The sequence below is a fragment of the Lactuca serriola genome, chromosome 6 (assembly GCF_051521515.1).
Source record: "Lactuca serriola cultivar US96UC23 chromosome 6, Lser_US96UC23_V15, whole genome shotgun sequence".
Classification (NCBI taxonomy): domain Eukaryota; kingdom Viridiplantae; phylum Streptophyta; class Magnoliopsida; order Asterales; family Asteraceae; genus Lactuca; species Lactuca serriola.
The window spans coordinates 97,675,418-97,683,898 of NC_136413.1; the positions used below are offsets into that span (position 1 = coordinate 97,675,418).

General features: G+C 38.0%; 1 non-coding gene across 1 annotated transcript; it reads left to right on the forward strand.

Annotated features, from left to right (window-relative positions):
• The first annotated feature begins 585 nt into the window (after positions 1-585).
• On the forward strand, positions 586-692 carry LOC145060616 (small nucleolar RNA R71). Its single transcript, XR_013686833.1, has one exon. It is a non-coding gene; the product is annotated as a small nucleolar RNA R71 (small nucleolar RNA).
• The last annotated feature ends 7,789 nt before the right edge of the window (positions 693-8,481 follow it).

The following is an 8,481-nucleotide window of genomic DNA, read 5'->3' on the forward strand; positions in this document are numbered from 1 at the left end:
CTCAGCGTTGGTATCATTGTGCCTTTTCTCAAACGCAGCTACAAATCTTGTAAACATATCTTCCAAATCAAATTTCTTCTCCAGCACCGGTTCCTCTTTTTGTTAAAAGTCTCTTTCTTTTTGCTTATATTTCTCCTCCTTTGCTTTTTGTATTCATCATAAGGTATCCATTCTTTCTTAGGTTTCCGCCAATTGTCATCATACCTATCACCACTTGAATAGCACACTTGCACCTTCTGGTTCCCGTTCTCGTCAAGATCACAGTCTTTAGTGATATGAGGCCCTCTACAATTTTCACAACCCACTCTAATGGCATGGATGGATTGGTCCATCTTAGTCATTCTTTGATCCAAATTCTCTAATTTAGCCATCATTGTCGCCATACTATCATTAACTGAGTTCACTACCCCTCGACTTAGTTCATTCCTAGGGTTATGATATTCTCTAGAGTGCTTAGAGATTTCTTCAATTAGCTCTTTGATTTCCTGGGGTGGCTTCTTTTTGAGAGGTCCTTGCGAATCAAGGAGCTCCCTAGTTGTTAAATTGACTCCATCATAGAAAATGGAGACTTCTTGTTGACTGTTTAGATCATGATGTGGGCAATTCCTTAGTAAGCCCTTGTATCTCTCCTAAGCCTCATAAAGTGACTCTCCAGCTTGTAGTTCAAAGTTGGCTATGGCTTTCTTTAACTTGGCTATCGTCGAAGGAGGCCACAACTGGTCAATAAATTCTTCGTTCATTTTAGCCCATGTAGTGATGGATCCTGGAGGGAGTGATTTCAATCAATCTTTTGCAGCTCCCTTGAATGTGACGGGAAGCATTCGAAGCAAATAGGTTTCGCGAGGTACATTTGGAAAATTTAAGTACTCGACTACATCATTGACCTCGTCCAAATGTTTGTATGTGTCTTCATGATCTTTTCCGTAGAAGGGAATCTCCTTAAGTTGAGCAAGTATGTGGCCCTTGAGTTCGAAAGTGGCTGTCGTAGGAATGATGGGTTGCACGAGTCTCAGGCTGGTATCGTCACATATCCTCTTTTTCCATTCACCCATGCGAACTTCATCAATGTTTTCCATGGTGTTAGCGGGTTCATCTTTAAAGTCGCTTTCTTCTGTGGATTCAGATTCGTAATCATTTACTACCGGGATCGGATTTCCATCAAAATGTTCAAAATTGCTTTCCTTGCTCTTTTGACTGCTAGAACCACCTTCATTATTGTTTTTCTTCTTTCCAAAAACTGATTTAAGGTCCTTGAAAGGTGATTTCCTGGGCTGATTTGAACATTCGACACCTTCGTTTTTTGTTTTTCTTAAGAGCGGATTCCAGATTTTTCGTGAACTAGGGGTGTGTTGGATCCTCGGGTCATGTAAAACCTAAAATCAAAACAAGAAACACACGTAAAAAGAACAAAAAAAAAAAAAAAACGAAACTGTATTTCAGCGACGGACTTTCCGAGTAGCTTCGAGTGCACTCGACGAGTTCAAGGCTAAAACAAAAAAAAAATAAACAAAAATTCTAAAAACAGATTAACTTACAACTAAACCTAATAACTAAACTACTAAAGCAGTAACTTTATGCAAGATAGATCTCAAACAAAGGATCGATAATACTAGAAATTAGAATTAACTTTTGAACCATTCCCTGACAACGGCGCCAAAAACTTGATTTGTGTAAAACCAACTAGTTTTAATCCTACTTTTCAAATATAAATTTAACACACAAAAGGCAGTGTACCTGTCAATTGGTGATATAATTAAGCAAGCAGGGTATTGAACACAGGGAATGACAAATTAAATTAACTACTAGAATTATCTAAAAAGCAAATAAGAAAAGGAAGGATTTTCTCTAGTTTGGAAGACTAGAAACTTAAACAATTAACTAAATTCAATAATAAAGATCAACTAAGCAAGCAAAGATCAACTAAATTCAATAATAAAGAAGACTTTTGTTTAGATTTGAATCATTTGATCCTATGGTTGATTTTATGGTAAATGTGTCGGGTTAACTTTTCATTGGCTACCGATTAGGATGATTAGGTTCATGTTCACTATTGCTAATCCTTGGAAAACAGATTAATTCAAGCAGTGGCCAGTTGTCTAAATTAATAAGTTCCCTAGTTAATTAATTCGAGTTAAGTAAGACTTGTAATGGTTAATTAAATTAATAATTCACTTAACCTCTTGTTGATGGTTTATCACACAAGCTCTCAAAATAATTTACATATTTTCTAATTAATCCTAGTTTCACATTCAGTATTCCTAGGTACATAACAATGTTGTCACATAAATCACATGAGGTAAGCAATTAGGAGATATTCATGCAGCATAATTACTTGTCAATTAATAGAAAATAGTTATGGGTAATGCATAAGGTTCTTTAACAAGCTTATCAAAACAATATCACCAAATTAAGTTAATCCTAACCATAAAATTAATCCATATTCTCAAAATCATCTACCGTAAACAGAAGATAAGGGTTTTAGTTCTTAATTGCAGTAAAGACAAATTCAAAAACGAATTCAATTAGTTCAAACATGACTCAATCAAAAGATTAACTAGGAATGAACAAGAATTTGCCTTAATCCTCTTCAAAATCGAATGTAGGGTTGATTCTTCACTTCCCAGGGCTTCCACCGTGTTCTCAATCGCAGCTTAACCTCCTAGGGTTCTCCAACAGCCTTTGTCTCAGTCTTAAAGTATCTATTTATAGTTTTCTGGAAACAGAGTTGACTCGTCGTGTGACAACCCAAAATTTCCGTTTGTCTTAACGCCGTAATTAAGTACGTCAAAAATCAGCCAAATTTATCCCAAAATATTTTTTGACCGGTTTTAAACCCGTTGGAATATCTTAAATAATATTCGTCAAGCGAACGAAAAATAAGGAGGTATAATTTAAAATTTGCCGTGTTTAACAGAAGTCGCGAAAAAACCCCGTTTGCGGTTGGTGTTGGGTGGACCCCCACCTAGGCTATAAACTCAACCCTATATAAGGGTTGAGTGGGTTTCATCCCAACCTTCTTCACACCTTAGACACCTCCTCTCTCTACTTTCTCTCTCTACAAATCAGGTTTGGTCAAAAATCGCCCCTTCGAGCTTCAAAACGGTAAGTTAACCTTCCTAGCTTGTTGTTTAGCTTATCAAACATGCAAATTCGTGGCTTAAACATCCAAAAACCCCAAGAACAAGAGTTTACGGTTTGGGAACATCCCAAAACCGTAAACACCATGAAAGAGGGTTTTGATGCCCAAAAACCCTTCCAAACCACTTCTAATGCTTAGCAATGACTTAGGGGCTTTCATGAATGGACTTAGAACACCAAAACCTTAACATATGGGGAGTAAACATGAGTTTACGGCCCAAGAACATTCTTGGACCGTAAACACACCTTCAAGGACCATAAACACCTTTTTGGGTGTCAAATTACCCCTTAAACACCTCCAAAAGCTTCCATGAGTGCCCAAAACCTTATATTCCTTCATGAGATGCACCAAAACATGGCCAAATAAGCAACTCTTGAGTTTACGGTTTGGGAAGGTCTCCCAAAACCGTCAACACCTCCAAAGGGTGTTTAAGTTCCCTTAACACCTTGAATGGCTTAGATTTGGGTCTAGAACTTTAAATGCTTAACCTATAACCACCAAAACACATGAAAAATGGACAAACAAGAGTTTACGGCCGTAAAGTCATGTGTTTATGACCGTAAACTCCCTAAGGAGTGGTTCATAAACCATAAACTCCCTAAAGTGTCCATTTTTGAGCATTAATCACGTCCATAGCCCTTGAATCAACTCTAGAGCCTTTATTTGGGAAGCATGAAGCCTTAAAGCAGGCAAATGCACCATACCCATGAGTTTACAACCGTAAACTCATGGGGGATATGGTTCCAAAACCGTAAACACCCCTAGACACTACGATTTGAGGAGTAAACTCCAAAGTGAGGCTATACCTGCCTTAGAAGCAACCCTTAACACTCCTAGCACTGATAGCAAAGTGTTTTCACGTAGTAAAACATCTTTACTTGCTTATTTAGTTATTAGATGAGTAATTAGATACTTAAATGTATCATTACATGTTAAATAGGGTCCGAGTGTGTATTCAAGTCTTCACTTGACACCTAGCAGCCTATATCGTCCATTCATCCGAATCGCCCATGACAAGTGAGTTCATACCTCTGAATTAACCTTTTAAATGATTTGAACTACTTTTATAGGGGGGAATACAAGTTGAACTATACAGTTATTAGATAAATCACATGTGATTGATAACTATATAGCAAAATAGATTTTACATATTAAACTGTTTATCCAGCTTAAAGATTTCCAAATCATGTTTTCGAATCTTGCTAAAGTATGAATATCCCTTTTTAGATCATTAAAGGTTATCCAAAGTTTTTCAAAGTTTATTTACTTAAGAGACATCCAGTCGTAATTTCTTATCAAAGGTTTTCCTCACTTAAACTGTTTATTAAAAATCATTTTCAAAGCTGTTTATGAAAGGTTTTTCAAAGGATTCCAAAGATTTTCAAAACTTCTTTTACAAAATGACATTGAGTCATATATTTCTTATGTATGAAAGTTATCCGAAGGTTTCACCAAAGTTTCCTTCTATGCTTTTACTTCGTTAAATGCATGCCTATATTTGTATAGTTATATAAATAATGTTTAAAGGACTTAGGAAGGCTAGTTCGCCCTATTTCCTTTTCCTCGTTGGGATGTGGTCTGGTGGGTATCGGTTATCCGTCTGAAGGTCATTTAAACATTAGTTATATATCATGTATAGACATAAAGGTTTACATCAACCAGTTCATTTCCCTTGGGTAGCAAAGGTATCCTTCCATTCATCATTCATAGATCAGAAGTACTAGTAACTATTATAGGAATATTTAGGAGGTTCTCTTTACTCTTTGTAGTACGGAGAATTCCAAAGGAGTCAGTTCATTCGTGAGTCCATATCATTATTCCAGTACTTATAATAGAATTCAAAATACGAGATGCATCTTCAGGACATGGATCTCCCCATTGTCAAGTTGGTAACCAGAGTCTCCTAGAGGGAGAGCGAGCATTGTGTGTATAGATCTATATGGGACTGACACTCCCACACCCTGACTGCTAGCTACAGTCCCCGGCCTACCAAGCCAAGGGGTGACAAATGTCACATTTATTCCGACGCTTGCAGGGAGTCAAGTACTCTATTATCAATCAGTATGGTTACGAGTATCTCCATGTTTAGCTTATAACTCATGGCCTTAAGGTAACAAGAATTAACAAAGTATTTTGAAACAACCCACTTAGGATTATCAGATGTTTTAGACTTTGCTAGCTGTGTCGTTCATTCGATACTGTCTGGAGTCTGTATTTCCATGTTTTAGACTTTGTTAGTTGTGTCGTTCATTCGATACTGCCTGGAGTCTGTATTTCCTTGTTTTAGACTTTGCTAGCTGTGTTGTTCATTCAACATTGTCTGGAGTCTGTGCTTCCTTTTGTTAGACTGAGTCAGGCGTATCATTCATTCGATACTCTCCTGGAGTCTATGATTTCTTTTGCCTTAGTCAGCAGTATTACTGCTGAGGCATATATTATTTTTCCCCTAGTGTTTTTACTAGTGATATTCTCATATTTTCTTTAAAGTCAATACCGTATTTTGGTAATGATAGTATTTTGGGGAAAATTACTCCTTAAAACATAACTCTGTCGGGTCTTGGTAGAAGACTGCTTTTATTTAGAAAATATAGGATTTTCTGGAAAGGACGCTAATACACCGTAGATTCTAAACTACTATCTTTCATAAAGTTATTTTGAATAAAAATGTGTATTTATACAAATGACACTAAATACTTATGGACTCACCGACATTTAAAAATGCTGATACTCGCTTTCAAAATAACTTGTATTCTCAAGTCAGCGATAAACAGGTACATCCCGGGAGCTTTTGCGAAGACAGCCTAGTACCGAGCTGCATCTATATTATTCCTTGTATTACTTTGATGTTGCTATGAAATGTAAACTATGTAAAATTATTACTATTAATGCAGTGGTTGTTGTACTTTGATTACTATACTGCATATGTTGTGATACTTGACATGACGTCATCCACCCCAGAATGTTTCCGCCGTTCCGATTTTGGGGTGTGACAGATTGGTATCAGAGCATTGTTTATAGTGAGCTCAGTATATCAATTCATAAAAGATATACAACCTATAAATACATAGGGATAAAACACTCTGACCAAGAATTATACTTTAAAATATAACCATATTTTACCAAAGTGTAAGAACATCCAGAATCTAAACACTCGAAACACAAGTATCACAAGAAGAACGAATAAAAGTCTTTGGATTTTGACCACTACCATTAAACCTGAGCAGTTATGTAATCCTAAGCTGGAATAAATGTAACCTGATCAACTACATTTATTCGAGATGCGACCGTGTGCTTGGGAGTGATGGTGGTGTTGCAACGAGTCTGAAACTTACCAACTAGGAATGATAGAGCCAAACATAAAGTTTAAAATACTATAAGAGTATTTTGGAATACTAAAAGACTCACATTAATCCTAGAATCATTTCAGAAGTTAAGAATCAAACAATGAATTTAAAATGCCATAGGGGTATTTTAGGATCCATAGATAACCTTGTGTGAAAAACTAAAAAGATCCTTATTGATATACCTATGATTACAGAGGGTATACTTCCAAGGATATATATAATAAGGATCCCATAAACTAAGAATGTGTGGTTTCACTCTACTTCCTTTTCCTCGTTGGGATGTGGATATAGAGTAGTATCACATATTCGAAGGCCTATCGGATCTAAGCTATATATAATTTGTGTACCCTATGTAATTGTAGCAGGACTCGATATGGATCACCCTGTGAAATGTTAAAAATCTCTTAGGATTCTCTAGACATTTCCATTCTCGCACGAACCCTGTAGAAGAGCCAATCCACTTCAGTGTTCGACCGAAGAGTTGATTCAGACCCAGAAGAAGTTCATTGAGAAGATTTCCAGTTCGGAAATAAATGAACCAGGACGAGACTATTGAAACCACCAAGTGCTTATACCTTTTAGGGACACCGGTGGGAAATCCACCTGAAATTCCGAGATTTCCAGTCATCCATCATGAAGCGATGACACTCAGAGTCAGGATCGGAAGTAAGACAGAGTAGAAATTCAATATGTCTTCACGAGAAGAGAACCCTAGGTAACTACCCGAAGAAAACCAACGCCGATCCCAGTCAAGCATATGAGGTAGGCAGAGGGAGCCAGTACATGGAACCCGAGAAGTGTCTTTTCCTCGTCATAGTCGCGCTAATACACCCATAAAATAATACAATTTGGTGAGTTAGTGATTACACTACTCACACTATGTGTTAGGTAAATCTTCTTTTCCCGTCGCAAGTAATACGATTAGATCGGATTTCAAAACCTCGATTGAGAATGTTTAGTCATAAGTCTTCATGAGCCTTTCTTCCCACAGTCTTCGTTCTGAATTGTCCTCAGATCTTTCCAAAGTCGGAGAGTGAATCTCTCCAATATAAAGATAACTTAGTAGGAACGACTCCCATCTTATGGCTTTCCGATACTCTTACTCCTACCTTGAATACCCGGACTACATCATAGGGATGTAGGTCGACACTCAGATAACCAATATTCGAGGCGCAGGAAAAATATCAGCCTAATACAGTCATAATAGATATGTCCAGGGTTAACCATCGTCTCTCATCAGCATGTGTTCCTTTTCCATGTAGGAAAAACCATGCCTCCGAAGAAACGTAACCAATCCGCTGGCAAGAAACCGACTCTTCTATTTGATGAAGCTACATTCCAAGCTGCAGTCTCAGCAGCCGTAGCAGCTATCATGGCTCAACTGAATGCTAACAACGCCAATGTTGGCAAGAGCCCTATCGGGATTCCCAATCTAAGCAATGGACAGTAGCAACCAACACCTGCGTACCCAGCCACCCAAGAACCTCAACAAACTCCACTGAAGAGAAAGTTCAAGAATGAGGTGGGAAGTACCTTGACTCAAGGACCATCTGAGGGACAACGAGTTGAGACAGTCAATACCCCTGTCAATCCTTCCGTCCCACCCCCACGAAGACCATACCGAGGAAACATTCCCCGTTGCAGCAAGTGCAGCTACCATCATAATGGTATATGCTAGGAACTCTTTTGTGCTAGGTGCAACAGGAAGGGGCATACCTCTCGTACCTGCAGAGCCCCAGTTGAGTTCATTACATCAACCACCAATGTGGCGACCAATCCAGTTTTCCATCTGTGTGGTAAAATTGGGCACTTCAAGCGGGACTGCCCAACTGAAAGAAACGACAAGGGCACAGGAGGGGTGTAACCCTAATGCCTAGGGAGAAGCATCAAGGAAGCTGGTATAAATTTTGGTATGTCTCTCAAATCCTAAATAACTAACCGAAAACATTAACCGAAAACATTAAAAAGGCTAATTCTAAATGTAATTACCCTCCCGTT